This window comes from Xenia sp. Carnegie-2017, unplaced genomic scaffold (genome assembly GCF_021976095.1).
Source record: "Xenia sp. Carnegie-2017 unplaced genomic scaffold, XeniaSp_v1 HiC_scaffold_6, whole genome shotgun sequence".
Taxonomy (NCBI): domain Eukaryota; kingdom Metazoa; phylum Cnidaria; class Anthozoa; order Malacalcyonacea; family Xeniidae; genus Xenia; species Xenia sp. Carnegie-2017.
In genome coordinates, this window is record NW_025813526.1 from 13261606 (window position 1) to 13278773 (window position 17168).

A 17168-nucleotide genomic window follows, 5' to 3' on the forward strand; every position below is an offset into this window, starting at 1 on the left:
ACCAAGTAAATAAATACTTCGTTATCTACGTTTTTCTTTAAAAACAAGTCATGTTCATTTTCTTCATATTTATTTAAATCGAAAACCACTTCTTCGTTTTTTCTTCGTTATACCATGGAGTATTTCTTAAATCGTTGCACAATTGTTTATTCTTCAAAATATATCTAATAATCCGAATATAATCATGAATAGAAGAAGTCAATTTCTCATTACAAACAATCATATCTTTTAAAAAGTCTTTCCTTTTTTTCTCAGATATTTTTTCCCATTCAGAAAGATATGCTTGTGCTCGTTTTAAATTTTGTTCCATATTATATCAATAGAGTTAAGAGAAACAACAAAAAAGAACACACTTATATCTAAAAAATAATGGGTAAAAGTGAAATAGAAAAAATTTATGAATTTTTAACTGAATTTAATTGTAGTAAATGTATATATATATCTATTTTTTACCAAATAATTATAAATATGCTAGTGAATTAACTTTTAATGAATTTATTATTAACCATATAAATCATATTGAATACGAGAAAAAATAAAAAAATTCAAAAAATTTAAAAATGGAAAAAGAAAAAACACTTTATATTATTACAAACTATATAAAATAGTGTAAATTTTAAAATCAAAATAGATATATATGAACACATCTATAAACTATACAACAAATTACATTATAAATATTGTTTTTCTTGTTCATCGTGTAAAATCATAAAATTAAGTTAATTTGGTTTTGGTCATACACCATTATCAAATGAAGATGCTATCAAGTATCATGCAGAATTTTCTTGTAGAAAATGAAGAATTAAAAGAAAAAGTTGAAGAAAATGAAATATATCGAAGAAGAAAAAAGAAAAAAAGGAAAAAAATAAAAGAATATGGAAGAAAGAACAAAGAAAAAATGAAAAACCCAAAAACCTCATGTAAATTTTTTAAAGAGAGAAAAAAACACTTCAAATCAATAAAAAGTATACAAGAAGAACTTAAAGAAATAGAAATTTAAAACATATTTAGTTATTGTAAACAATTAAATTATAACTTTATTTATTTTCATACTGACATTTATTGCATAAATAAGTGACTTATTTTGGAAAAAATGGATGAAAATAAAGAATAGTATTAAATGAAAGATATAGAAAATTATTTTATAAATATTGTTTTTATTGTAAAGAATCAAAGATATCAAATGGAGGCTTTATATAATGCTTCATTACCAAAAATCAAAACAATGTGTTTTTCATCATTTGTATGTTTGCTGTAAAGAAAAAAAAAGAAATAAAAAAAAATTAAGAAGAAGAAATTGAGTTTTGAAGAAAGGAAAAAAACAAAATCAAAGATCATATAAACATATCATACAAACAAAATTCATAACATACAGAAAATTGTTTTAAAATATTGTTATCATTGCAATATGTTTGATTACAGAATTTATTTGAGTTTGAAAATTCTATTTCACCAACAGCAAGAAATTGATTATCATGCAAACGTTTGCTGTAAAGACAAAAGGATTAAAAAGAAAAATTGAAGAAGAAATTCAATCGATAAAAGAAGAAGAAGAGGGAAAAAAAAAGATATATTAAGAAAGAACTTAAAGAAATAAAAAGAAAGAAAAACATTATTTTTTTTTTTTTTAAGAATTAATTTTTGAATGGAGAAAATAAAGTGATTTCTTGAAAATAAAATGATAATTTCTTGAAAATGAAAGATATAAAAATTATTTTATAAATATTGTTTTATTGTAAAAATGTCAAAAGATCTCAAAACTTAAATAACATCATTACCTATACCCATCAGATTGTATTTTTTATCATACATATACTTTAATAAAGAAAAGAAAGAATTACAAAAAAATTGAAAAAAGTTAATTTCATTCATAAAAGAAAGAAATATAAAGATAGAAATGTTATTCAAAATGAGAATATATTCATTTTAATCCAACTTTTGTTGTGTTACAGAAAAAAAATACAAAAAAAAAATGAATGAAGTTAGATATAAAAACAAGACTACAAGAAATATCTTTATTTATAAAAACAACAAACATGTTAGTGCAAAAAGAAATTAAAGAAATAAAAGATATGATTACAAAATTTGAGGAAGAAAATGTTTTATTACATTTGAAATTACTTGATAAAATTAATGTGTTAGAAAAAAAATAAATGTTGATGAAAATAATAAAACTGAAAAATCAACATTTGTTACACCTACTGGATTGTTTGGAAAATCTATGCTAAAAACATTTGATTTACTTAGTAAGGAGGAAAATCCATTAGCATTTGATGCATCTTTTCAATCAAGATTTGGTGATGTACCCATGGGTTCATTTATTAAAAAGGAAAACCCATGTCATTTGGTGAATCTAGTGGTTATTTTAAAAAACTTTTTAATATAACATTTTAAATTGTAAAACATGTAATAAATTGTTTTTCTTGATTAAAATTGTTTTGCAATTTTTCATTTTTCCATTTTTACATTTTAAATTTATTTTTCAATTTTTCAACTTTTTCAATTTTTCAATAAATTTCATTTTTACAATTTCTCTATATTTATACTTTTTATATATCTTTGTATCATAAATATTCAGTCGCTCAAAAGAGATGTCTCAAAAGTAGAATTAATTCAATTATTCAAGATCTGAAATTTTTGGAAATATGATGGTCAAACATCTTCATAATAGGTCTTCTTATTGGTTTTCTTCTGTCTTCATAAAGCAACAACGTCTTTGGTTCAACCTGTTAATATTGGTGTTTGTGATTAATTTATCTCAAGTTTTGGTAAGCATATTTTAATTTTAATATTTATTAACAATATTACACTTCTTTAATCATTTTTTTTTAGAAAAATTTTGTTAAATATTAGTTTGGGATAAAGATTTGGTGAAAAAGTTTGATTCTTTATCGTTTCTTTAATGTGGATGAAGCATTGAAGCGTGACAATTTGTATCATCAATAAATTGGACTTTGGACTTTCCATATTATAATTTTAAAAAAAAATTGGACTTTGGACTTTTATCAATGTAATTATTTTCTATTGTATTTGAAATATATCTTTTTTTATAAAATCTTCTTGTTTATATTTTATATTACTCTTATTCACTTTATTCTAATATATATATGTATATTATCACAGGCTCACCCTTCTCTATTTTTATGTTTACTACCGCTGACTGCCTCAAAACGATCCGGTTTTTTTTATAAGATGTATTATGACTATTTTTAGACATAATACATTTTATAAAAAAACTTGAGCCTACGATATATATATATATATATTAGTTAACTAGTGGGACAATATCTCCATATAATGCTAAATTCTATCACTGGTGAGAGTAGCCAAGGTATGCGGCCAATTACATGCCCAAGGTGAATTGGGGTTACATCCAGTACGTTTGATATTCGGATCTACCATGGCGTTAAAATCTCCGCAGACGATTGTAGAAAGAGAGAGATCGACAAGAGGAAGAATGGCTGAAAGAACTCGAGGCCCAGTTCATAGGTTCGTGCCATAGGTACTATTGGTAGAAGTGAGAGACTGGAAGGAGAAATGGATTTAATTTATACAAACCTTGTGAGTCTGTGCAGACTGAGTGACCGAAGTGAAAGGATGATAAATGACTATTCTCCCGTGAAGACAGTCGTGCCGTGAGGAAAAGGACTTTATAATTTCATTTATTATCGTTATTATTCTTAATTTTTTTGATCCATCTGTCGAATTCACTGACTGAACATTGGAATGTGTTTCTTGCAAGTATACGATGGAGAAAAACACAAAAGGGAAAAAAGGAGAGAGACCTCTTGAAGGATTGCGGAGGCCTTGAGAATTTAAAGTTATAGCGGTGATTGAAGGACGTGAAGAAATCATTGCCGAAAAAAAAACGAAAAAAGGTGTCTGGTAAAAAGACAATTAGGAGGACGAAGAGCCCACCTGAGTGGGAAGCACCGCCACTATTTTAAACAATACAGCTGTCCGATGTGCCGCATTGACTGGAGGTTCATCAGTTGTGACGTTACTCGATGTGGTATCTTTAATTGATACAGGAAGTGTCACCTTATGTGTGGCCGGCGAATTAGGCATATGTGCCTCCGAAACAGTGGCAAAGGTGCATGTCGTCACTTGGATAGTTGTGGTCAAATAAATCATATATTCATGGGGGTCGCACGGTCGTCATCCAAATCATCCAGATCATCGTTATCATCATTATTTATCTTGTCATCTTTGTTGCTATGACTGTTATTGTCAGGGCTCATCATCAGTAATATCCAGTTTCTTGATGTAATTATCGAAAAGTTGATTGTATCAAACTGATCCTGTAACATTTCATATAATAGCACACTTTTACAAAAGAAATATTGGCTACAAAATTGTTAACTACACATTGATTGCCATTTTGAAAATGAATATTACAGAAGGTGAAACTTCCATAAAAACAGCAAATACATTAAATGATATATGCTGTATTCAAAATCCTCGACAGTTATTAATTACAAATTAAAATGAATGAAATAATTCCGCTTTGAATAATGACCCCACTGAAATACATAGCAATAAAGGAGCATCTGGAAAACAAAATGAGTCATAACAGAAATTTTTTTTCCTTTAGCATAAACTTGGTTTTCCTATGGTTGTAAAATTACCCTTATAAAACAGAAAAATGTTTTTCAAATACACAAAATATGACAGACAAACCAAACTGTTACATACAATGAATGAATAAATATAACAAAAAATTTGGCAGGTTTGATTGGAAAAGGAGAAAATTGTGTTCTCTTGTATTCATGTTTATTGAAATGCTTATCTTCTTAACATTCTAATAAAGCATCTTACTTTCAACATTTTCCATTTCTATAATGCCAGTTTAAAGCTATATTATTTTTGCTCAGAAATATGTTTAAAAACTGTGCAAGCTGCAAAATGCAATTTGCTAAATTGTAAATCCAACTTGCATATGAAAACAGCTCTTCCTTGAAAAATGCAAATGAAATTTTTTTAGATGGACATGTGTCATCATTAGTTGTACCAGATTGTTAGCAAAAATAGGGGAAATTCTCATAAATAATTTCAACAAGTTAAACTATGGAAAACTCCTACTGTATTTAAAACACATTTTGGTCATTTCAAATTATTTCCATACCAAAAGACCAGTTCCAAAGCTTCTTCCTAACATGCTTTATAAACTTTGAGTCATCCCGTTGGATGTTAAATTTGACTTGTCACAATAATGAAAGTGGGACTTCCCTTAAATGCGATTTCATTAAGTTAGTCACTGATACATGATTGTGTCAAAAATACGTAGTTGAGCAATAGAACACATGCATAAAGATTTGTCTACAGCTACGTATGGCAACAATTTAAATTCATTAAAATATCTTAAACACAATGATTAATACACTGATCAATCAGAGAATATATGGAAAAGCTGATTAATCAGACATTTCAAAATAATTGGTAATCAGGCATTTTAAGATAATCGGTAATCAACCAATTATGTCAAATAATTCGTAATGTCAAAGCAGGTACATTTTTACATCTTTGACTTTCATATGTGTACTAAGTGTGAAAATAGCCTCTATTCTTCCATTATGAGTCATGAAACAATTTGCTAGGTAGTTATTTATTACATCATTACTTTTTGTGAGCCAATTTAAATTAAATTCTTGCATTAGTAACAAACTCTGAAAATAAAAGATGATAAAGTGTCTCAAACGCTTATATTGTGAAAAAGGAGAGAAATTAGTGAATGGTGCCCTGAAGAGTACAACCAACAAGTACGTTTTCATACTCAATGTATTTGAAATATACGCCTATCCACCAATTTGCCGATAGAAAGTAAAATCTTTCCTCTTCTTCTCTGCGCGAAGCTTCACTCCACGAATCTCGAGCTTGTAATTTGCATGGCGGTGTTAAATTGTGAAAGGATACTTAGATTGCTCTCATTTTCTCAATCTTCACTGCTTCATGTTGCAATGTGAAAAAGTGACAAAAGTAGGTGAACTTGTGTAGAAGAAAGTATAATGCAATGTGAAACTTAACACTTGTGTGCATACATGTTTTCTCGCACTATAGCGGGGTTGCGTTTGCCAAAGATTAGTAGCAATGGGCTTAGCCCATTAATAAGGAGGACTCGAAGAAGGAGTAAAATGATTTTACTTTAGTAGGTTGTAGCATGTCAATGTTTTAAGTTGCAGCTTATAAGATGTAATGATTACTCGAACTATGCTCGTTTGCACATTCTTATATAGATGGAACTACGTACATGGCTATCAGATTTACTGTTTCAGGATATCACGAAGCATAACATGGTTTTATGTGTCTTTATTTAGGAACATGAAGGAGCTACCAGAATGTTGAGTGGTAAAAAAGGAGAGAAATTAGTGAATGGTGCCCTGAAGAGTAGAACCAACAAGTACGTTTTCATACTAAATGTGATTTAAATACACGCCTATATACCAAACTGCCTCATTCCTACCGGATTCCATCTTATTGGAATGCAATTGAGGTTTGTGCTTCTGTTTACATTACATAAAATAATGCGCTATGTTATAGGATTTTGTCAGTCTCCCATGTAAGACGTCTATTGTTGACAAGCAAAATATGTTCAATAATGCAAAATATTTTCATTTGCATTTAAAAAAACACAATTGTATTCATATTGCATTGAAATACTAAATGCTTAACAATAAGCGGTTTTATTTATTTCACTCACATTTTGTGCATTGACTCAATCATAGGCATTGTTAATAAAAAAGAAACGAGAAATAGCTTGGTTCTATTTATGATTTACAATTTCTATGAAAAAAAATGCCCTTAAAGAAGTTTGTTTCAATAGAATATAATAACAAATAGAAGAGGCCACAAAGGTAATATTAATTCTTCTTTAACCGTGATAAACTGCAAATGCATGATTAGTTGTTTATCGTGCAATAATTGATAAATATTATACTCCATGCATATCGTCAAAATGCACCGTACATTCTTTATTGTTGCAACTATTTGCACCAACTTTGATTATTTTTCGCTCAATCGCATTGAAACAACGCAATTCCTTTGTGGGACAGCAATTCTAACAACATTTTACCAAATAGGATTAAAACATTAACAAGAATCACTGGTTAAGGAAATGAAGCCTATACATCAAAATCGAGATAACTACAGCAACAATCCCGAAAGAAAATACCACACCAGTATAACGAAGCCTCTCACAATGCAAGCCAGAAATTCCATAGCAAGGAAATAGCGAAGCACTTTCAATAACCAAGTAACGATAGCCTTTTACTAAGCAAACAACGAATTCCTTCACAAATAATACTACGCAAGTCTTTTATCAAGCAAATAACGAAAACCTTTAACCGAATAATTAGCGAAAGACATTCAACAAGCAAACGAAGAAAGTCTTGTTCAAGCAAAGCACGAAAACCTTTTACCAAAAAAACACCACAAGTCTAATGAAGCAAACTAATAAATCTTTAATCAACCATCAACAAATGCTGTCAAAAAACAAACAGCGAAGACCTTTCAATAAGAAAAATAAAAGCCCTTTACCGAGCAAACAATACTTTCATGAAGCAAGTTTTATTTTTATCAAGCAAGTCGTTCAATAAGAAAGCGATACAAGTATTTAATAGAGCAAATGATAAAAGCATTTGAACAAGGAAACAACGAAAGCATATCTATTAGGTAGTAACGTCCAACAAATTGCTGAGCATTGCAGAGCCTCATGTAAGCTATTGCTCTAAAGGGATCTAACATGAAGCAATTCGAACGTGAAAAATACTTATTTACTCCAACAGAATATTTATTGATTAACATATATAAAATTTTGATCATATCCTATTCATTCAGATATATTTTCTTTGTTTTGAAAATCCTGTGGTATATATATATATACGTAGTTAACGAGCAGGTATGGTCCCGGAAGTAAACGGAGCTCTTACCCGTGTCAATTAGTTTCCAGTCCTAAGAAGTAAACAGGGCGCGCGCGTGTAAACCGGTAACGACATAAAATGAACGAAGGTTGCTACTGGATGACATGATAAAACTTAATTAAAATTGTCAATTGTTTTCTATATTTAAAGAAATATTAGATCCGTTTTCTTGTTTTCTTGTTTCCTTTGCAAATATAAAAAAGGAGAACACGTTACAATTTTATTGAGTTAAATTTATTTGGTAATTTTTGTCTAACTAAACAAATATGGCTTTAAAAGTTGACATTGAGCAAGCAAAGAAAGTGAAGGAATCGTCCTTCGAATTTGAAGATGAGAGCCATGTTTTAGATGAACGCCAAAGCAATATACAGAACAAATTGTTAAAGTGGTATGCTACTGAAATTGGTTTTAAAATATACGAACTCGTGGCAAAAGACTGTGACGGTTGTCGTGTTTATCACCCCTCACCAAGATGACATGTTTGTTTGATGATGCCAAATGATGAAAGGTTATCGATATACTTTAATGACGCAGTATTAGAAATTGATGAGGAAGAAGTCGTGAAATCCTTCTTTGATAGTTTACAAGACATGACTCCGATAGTAAATGGGCTAGAACTTATCAAGTACACTTGTAATGATTGCAGAAAAATATTTTTGACAGAAAAAAAGAACAAATTACAACATGAGACGTTGATATTCTTAAATAAATTTTATTGACATATAATTTTTTTCAGTTAGAAAAACTAGCAACGACCACTTTGAAATAAAAAGAAATCAATCTTACTGACTGTTCTACTGCATCAATGATCAAAAGATAAAGAATTATAAAAATACATACTCAAATCTTCCAGAAATCTGTCGACTTCCTCGTCAAAACATCTGGAGTATAAAGCAATGGCATTACATAAAAAAACGACTACAACATTCAGCAAGCATATTAATTATTTGACTTACAAGCAGATCGGACATTAAAAGGGCAAGCATTCCACTAGCCTTTCCTCAACCATAGAAAGATGGAATTTATGCCCACAACTTGGTGGGCAAATCACCCATAGGTGACAGTGTTCACACTGGCCTAAAACAATGAACAAAATCACAACTTAAATTTTCTAAAAACATATCTAACATTGAAATTATATTCCAATTCAACTTACTCAAAATTGGAGTAATTGTGTTTTGTCTAGCCATTCTAGATGGTAGAGATTCGCCGTTTTCTGAAGACTTTGCCTGTGACTTTGGCGTGAGTGCTTTTACATGCACAATATTAAATCTTTTGTTGTAGTAATTTTTCAATGGATCGATTAATTCCTTAGCATGCGTGCGTTTCAGGTTGAATGAAGGCATTAAAAATTAAAACAGTAAATTAACTCATTATGTCAGCATGCTAATGTATTTTCAATATCAAATAAGTGTGAAACTTTCAAGGTCATTGTCAGTTTTGGTTTTGGAAAAAAATATTATGTATCAATACTGTCTTAAAAATTATGGCTGAGTCTTTAACAATTATCATCTCTGCAATTTTTAACTTCATATACAATGAAACAAGACGAAATTATTCATCATTCGTGTGGAGAAAAGAATTTTTAATGGAAATATGATTAAAAGAAGCCTTAATCAAACAATAAAAAATGTAGACAAACTTAATCCTCTGAGATAATTATAATTGGCTACTGGCTAAATTCACATATTATGAAACTGTATGTTTACTATTTTGGTAATTTCATGGAAAAAATTTTGGCGGATGATCTTGCATTAATTCGACAAACGTTTTGCAGCCGAGATAAATAGAAAGAATAAAGGAAGACAATGGTTTATTGAGAGCACAGATCTTTGCAAAACGGCTGTCTGAAACGTTTTACTCTAACGACGGCCGGGTCTTTAAAGTGCGCCAAAAAGATGTAATTTATTCGCCAGAAATTAGCGCAGCTTATAGACGTGTACGATATAGAATGTATGAAAGAATTCAAGCCGACCGTTTTCCACTCTGGGAGGTAAGTGTTCGCATGTCACTGTATCGATTCGGCCAACAATCCTGGACGAACATACTTTCCTTTGCCCTGTATAAGGCAAGTGAAAAGAATGTTCATTCTTTCATTGGGCTGACGATCGATGGCATGGAAAACTAAAACCATCAATTTTAAAGAGAGTCGAGCACAAAGGTACCTAAAGCTGAAGAATCAAAGCGCTCCAAAATATTTTTGGAAAATTATCCGATGATGAAGAAAACTGATGTCCAAAGACATAATTTACAAACTCTAAATTTTTAAATTCCATTTAATCTTAATTTTTTTACAATATAATCTATGTATGAATTTAAATTTCAAATTTATTTTTTGCTTATTACATATGTTCATGCATGTAATGCGATCTGTAGGGGCAAAAGTTACTATAAGAAAAGGGCTAGGTTGGTTCTATTTTAAAATCAGGAACTTTAACAAAAGAGTGATCAATAGTTTTGTTTGTTTTGATATGGATTCATATGACCTGCGTTTGAAGAAACGTTCTGAATAAAAATGAAATAAAACGTCGTCAAAGGAAAATCGAAAAAGAATTGGCTAAGCCAAATTGGACTACACAAAGTCTTACATCGGCAAAAGAAACTGCCAGATACTAGAACAAAAGTTCAAGCTGCTGAAAAATAGATGACGTTTGGCTGAAAGTGTCTCAAAGACACAATACACTTCAATATGGAAGATATCCGAAAATACGTAAAAGTTTGGTGCATCAGCGTGTGTTTTCAGGGCTGATAGAAAGACCTAGAGATGATAAAGTGTACAAGATTAAAGATATTGTTAATGAATTAAACGAACTTTTCACAATTGATCAGGTATAAGAAATACTTCTCTATTTTCGTGCTTTTTTCCTTCACGCTAAGCAATCGAAAATGTTTTTGCAGGTAAAAAGAAGGCGTGTGATTTTGTCACACCCTAGAAGACAGAATGCGATCATGATCTGCTCAGATGAATAAGTCCCCACATAAGCACGCAACTATTGCCTGCAATTCGAATGACTTCAAACCGGGTATCACAGCAGCAACGAAATTTTTTTGTAGAGTAATGAAAACATCCCTTTGGATCAGTCGTTTACTGTTGATGTTGTTGCTGTAAGACAGCCGACAGGGTCCTGTAAAAACATTTTACTTCATTAAAAGTCTTAGATTATAGCAAAGACAGCCTAGTTAAAAAGTCAATTATTACTATACGAAATAAGGATAATTTCTGCTGTGCTCGCGCTCTTGTTGTTGCAAAGGCCATAGTGGACAAGAATCAAAAACTCAAACAATTTAAGCAGGGTAAAGCTATTCAGAAGCAAGAAGCTTTGAAATTATACAACAAGGCCAATATTTCCTTTGGACCTTGTGGACTCCGTGAATTGTCTAAGTTTCAAGGGGTTCTATTAGATTAATAAATTCAGGTTATTGATTTTAGTGCTCGAAATACAGTCATTTATGTGTGTCCCAGCCAAAATAAAAAGTTTTTTATTTTATACAAACAAGGTGATCATTACAATGTTATTAACCCTGCGAAACTTTCGGGTTTCCGCGGTGAACGTTACTGCTGTGACAAATGCTTTCAGTTCTTCAAGAATGGTTTAAATCACCCTTGTTATAATGTCTGTAAAACGTGCAGACAAAAAGACTGCGTTGAGATTTCAGATGAAAAACATATGTATTAAGATTGTTTCAGACTTGGCTCAACTGCATGTTTTAATCGTCATAAAAATTGCGTCGGTGTAAAGGGTTGACTTGCCATAATGTGTGACAATCGTTTCGATGTCAAATGTGTTCATCTATAGTTGACAAAGCGAACAAAACGAACATCCTTTAAGTGAGTAAACTGTATGTCATGTGCAATAAAGTTTGTACTTGATGATCATTTATGTTTCATGCAAACGGAAAACAAAACTTAGAATGATAGTCTAATATTTTACGATTTTGAAACAGATTTTTTTGTACCGACATGTGGTTAATTTTGCTGTTGCACATTATTTAGACGGTACAAAATTTGTTTCAAAGGGTTACAACGCATTGAACGGTTTTATTCCTTCTTATTTTGCGAGAACATAAAGTTTACAGCAATTGCCCATAATGCTAAGGCATTTGACGGTGTTTTCATTCAGAGATGGTTAATTGAATACAGACCGACTGCTGATATACATGTTTCGGGACAGAAAATTAAGCAACTGACAGTGAAAGATTATCAAATCCGTTTAATTGACTCGCTGAACTTTTTGCAAATGCCTTTAGCTAAATTTCCTAAAACATTTGGAATCGATGAAACAAAATTTTCCAAAGGTGACTTTTCCGTTTTGTTTAATACAAAAGAAATTAAAATGGTGGCTGATACACTGTTCAAAGTCCTGATTCAAAGTTCAAAGATCACACTAAATGTTGCGTGGCGTGAAGAACGAAAAGAAAAACATCTTCAATTTCCAAATGAAATGGCTAAATACTGCTCTCAAGACGTTACCATACTGCGTTGATGTTGTTTTTACAATTTAGGATTTATTTCTGAGACTAAAGTTGATATTCTGTTATTGTACCATTGCAGCAGCCGTAATGGCAATTTATCGATTGAAACATCTTCAACCAAACACAATCAAGATGTACCGAAAAATTATAGACATTTGTTATTTTGGCTGTATAAGACATTTGCTTTGCTTTCAATTTGTTATATTTTTGCATTGAATAACTGGATGTTATATTGAATAACTGGATTGAATTTATCAAAAACTTTCGATTTAACTAACTTTTCAGTATAAAATATTACTCTTAGAGATTTTAATTCATGATTTAAAAAAGGTCTAATTTTATGTTAATAAAGAAATCACTTCCATTTTCAAAATTGTAGGTTTAAACCCTGATCTCACCATTACACTATATGTGTTATATTTTAAAAACGAAGTATTTTACTCGTTGTTTATATTATAACAAAAATCTCATCAAATAACATTTTGAGATTAACTAAACAATACCTAAAATAACGTGTATAACAATGGAGATGTTTAAATGTAAAAATACAAACTAAATGAATAATTTTTCTTCGCTAATTTTTTTCTATTTTATATATAATTTAAAATAATAAAGTAAAAAGTTAAAAACCAATAAGTGGTATTTACAAAATAGTTTGCATTATTTCCATACTGGGAATGAAACCCATGCCTTGTGGAAGAAAACCACAACCCTTAATATCTAGATTATATAAAAGTGTACATGATTTAAAAATTTCTTAAATTTCTTTACAAAAGTAGTTTACATCATTTCCATACCGGGAATCCAACCCGGGCCTTGTGGGTGAAAACCGAAAATCATATCCACTAGACCATATGGAAGCTTCCATAAGTTAATAATTTCTTTAAGTTTGTGATATAAAAGCTATTTTAAATGTTTTCATTTTGAGATTGATTGATTAAATAGTAAGTCAGTCACTAAAATATTACAATATCGGACAAACTTTAAATTGTGTTATAGGTATATTTAAATTTGAACGTTTTGTGCTAAGCTGATTATTAATAGCAAATTGTTCTTTTTCAACAGCTTACTTAAAACGAGACTCATAAACTAATCTAAACACTTTCTTTAATTTTTGCCATTAATAAATACTAATTTAAAAATTATTTTTCTTAAGTTGGATGGAGATTTAGTTTATTAGTAGAGTATTAGTTTCACATGTGAAATTTAGTAATGTCAATGCCAACATCGTCAACATTTTAATAGCAAGTTATTACTTTGAAGAAAAGTTAAGTATTAAAATAGCAACCTTAGTGGATAAAGTTATATACTAAAATGAGAGTTGAAGTATGTAAAAGTAGCGACATTATTTAAGTACTTTAATTTGATAAAAAAATCACAGAGAAAAACAAGCGGAAGTAAAATTTTCATGTCATGTTATTATATTAAGCGCCAAACGTGGGTTTTGAAATATTAAAATAATATTAAGAATTACATGTTCTGCCAAACGAACTAATCATGATTTAATCAGTAAGTAGTAAAATATTTCTCAAAAAATTAAAACTACATGCAAAAAAATTAAAAATTAACAGTAAAATAGCAATTTTTCCCTGTACTGTTATTACATAGCAAACTTGTTAATACAAAAATCTTCTATTTCTGCAGATTAATTGTAAACGTTAAACGCTACAGAAATTAATTTTTTCATTGAACTAACTGCATTAAAAAAATGTTTTAAATATAATCATGCTTTTTATACTTTTAAGTAAATTGGATAGCAAGCGTTTAACAAATTAGATAGCACAAATAATCAGATGTTGTCAACTGCTTTTTTGAAATTAGATAAATTTTAATTTTTACACATTATGTTGGACTTATTTGTTATTTAATTTAGTTTAATGTTGAAACATTATAGACATTTTTTATTGCTTTCAATTTGTTATATTTTTGCATTGAAAAACTGGATGTTATATTGAATAACTGGATTGAATTTATCAAAATTTTTGATTTAACTAATTTTTCAGCATAAAATATTACTCTTAGAGATTTTAATTCATGATTTAAAAAAGGTCTCATTTTATGTTAATAAAGAAATCACTTCCATTTTCAAAATTGTAGGTTTAAACCTGATCTGACCATTACACTATATGTGTTATATTTTAAAAACGAAGCATTTTACTCGTTGTTTATATTATAAAAAAATGTCATCAAAATAACATTTTGAGATTAACTAAGCATTACATAAAATAATGTGTATAAAAATAGAGATGTTTAAATATAAAAATACGAACTAAATGAATAAACTTTTTTAGCCAATTTTTTTCTATTTTATTTATAATTTATAATCCATATTTTATTTATAATCTATTTTATTAAAATAAGAAAGTAAAAAGGTAAAAACCAATAAGTGGTATTTACAAAATACTTTGTGTTATTTCGATACTGGAATCAAATCCGGGCCTTGTGGGTAAAAACCACAAATCCTAAGATCTACATCATGTGAAAGTGTACATAAATTAAAAATTTTTTTTAATTTCTTTACAAAAATAGTTTACATTATTTTCATATCTGGAATTGAACCCGTGCCTTGTAGGTGAAAACCACAAATCCTATGCCTTAGACTATATGAAAGCTTCCATAAGAAAATAATTTCTTTTAAGTTTCTGATATTAAAGCTATTTTAAATGTTTTAATTTTGAGATTGATTGATTAAATAGTAAGTCAGTCACTAAAATATTACAATATCTGTCAAACTTTAAATTCTGTTATAGAAATATTTAAATTTGAAAGTTTTGTGCTAAGTTGATTATTAATAGCAAATTGTTTTTATTTTCAACAGCTAACATACTTAAAACGAGACTCATAAACTAATCCAACCACTTTCTTTAATTTGTGCCATTAATAAATATTCATTTAGAAATTATTTTTCTTAAGTTCTGATGGGGATTGAGTTTATTAGTAGATTATTTGTTTCTCATGAGAAATGTAGTAGTGTCAATGCCAACATCGTCAACATTTTAATATTTTAATAATTTTAAGATATGTAGTTGAAATGTTCTCTAAAGCAAAAAGGCAAGATCATTGATTTTTTTAAAATGGAAACAATTAACAATTTTTTCATTTGTAATTTTCTAGTAAATACAAAAATTCAATTATATATATCAGCAAAGCAATAACATATGAAAATGCCATTTACAAAAGTTAGTTACAAAAACATATCTCTAGTGCTTTTAAGCTTCCATTACGAACATTTTCATCTTTTATGATTTGATACAATTTTTTTTTAAGAAATATCATAGCCAAAGAAAAGAAAAAATAATTTAATAAGAGGTGCTGCAGTAATACTTTTACTGGATTCCCCATGCAACATTCTAATCAAGCTCATTTAGTAATTAATGTCAAGATCATTTTGCTTCCAAATGAATCTCACATGAAGTAATTTATTTTAGTATTTTAGTCTCCTTTAGTTTAGATTCTAAATTGTAATTTAACTTTTCATCAAGATTTTGGCTGAGACATCAAGTTTTAACAGCTGTGTCACATGTAACTCTTAAAAGTTCGTCATGTTCCAATACACTGAATCAAAACAACGAAATCAGAATTCCCCATGCCTTAGTCAAAATTGTAGGTTGCCCAACAATCTCACACACGAAATTTTCCCCACTACTGGGATCATTCTAACGTACGTAATAAAACATAAATATTTTTTCAGCTTTTGTCGTCAAAAAATTTCGAGGAACAAGTGACACGGTTATACTATAAACCATAACTGAAAAATATAAAGACCTTAGAGTGTCAATGGAAAACAAAAAACAAATACTGGAATACACGTTATGCTTAGAAGATTTAAATACTTCAAGACATATTGTTTTTGTTAGGCAGAGTTCATAGGTTCGAATCCCGTTGAGTCACCTGAATTTTTCAAGTTCATGAGACAATTGCTTAATTTTTTCAACAAAGTGCGAAGATAATAACTTCATTTAATTTCAAACACCGCACTGCATATAACATTTTTCATATGACATATTGTATTTGTTATTGAATTGTGTAGTTCTTTTTAAAGACGATTGTCATTAAATTAAATAAAAGTTTCAAAGTAAAACATACAAAAACTAACGCCACGTTTCCATAAGGTTGATTAAATATATTTGCTTGAGAGTGCAAAAACACACCCTGCAACGTGCAAAACATAACGCCCAACGTGGGGCTCGAACCCACGACCCTGAGATTAAGAGTCTCATGCTCTACTGACTGAGCTAGCCGGGCTATACATTTACTTCGAGGCAATCAAATACTAAAAACATTAACATAACCACAGAGTTTTGTTTTGGTGGGCAATGAAAAGAAAATTACATAAAAGGGAAACCAATTATGTACTAAATGGCCATACCCAAGAACAATTTATGTAGTGAATACCATACCCAAGAACCATTTATGTAGTAAAATGAGCATAGATTATAGAATTCAAAATATGTTAATGAAATTTTGTACTTTAAATATTTCTCCTTGTCAATGAAAAATTACGGTAATTGTACATATAAAACAGCTTGTTTCTGTGAGTTAACTTCCAATGTTAATGATTTTAAGAGTTTTGATAACATAAAACTTGTCGTGTTTGATAAAATATTTAAAGTAGTGACTCAGTTCCGTATCTAGCAAAATAATTTTGTCACGCTATTGTACATAGTCATGCTTATGACGTCATCACTTTCAATCATACGTATAATAATGCATAACACTTTATTGAAGTTTAATGTTCAAATTTTAAACTACAAACAAACAAAATAGAGACATAAACTT

At 29.4% G+C, this 17168-nt stretch overlaps 1 non-coding gene across 1 annotated transcript; it reads right to left on the reverse strand.

Annotated features, from left to right (window-relative positions):
• Nucleotides 1-16561: 16561 nt before the first annotated feature.
• On the reverse strand, nt 16562-16634 carry Trnak-cuu. Its single transcript has one exon. It is a non-coding gene; the product is annotated as a tRNA-Lys (tRNA).
• Nucleotides 16635-17168: the final 534 nt, after the last annotated feature.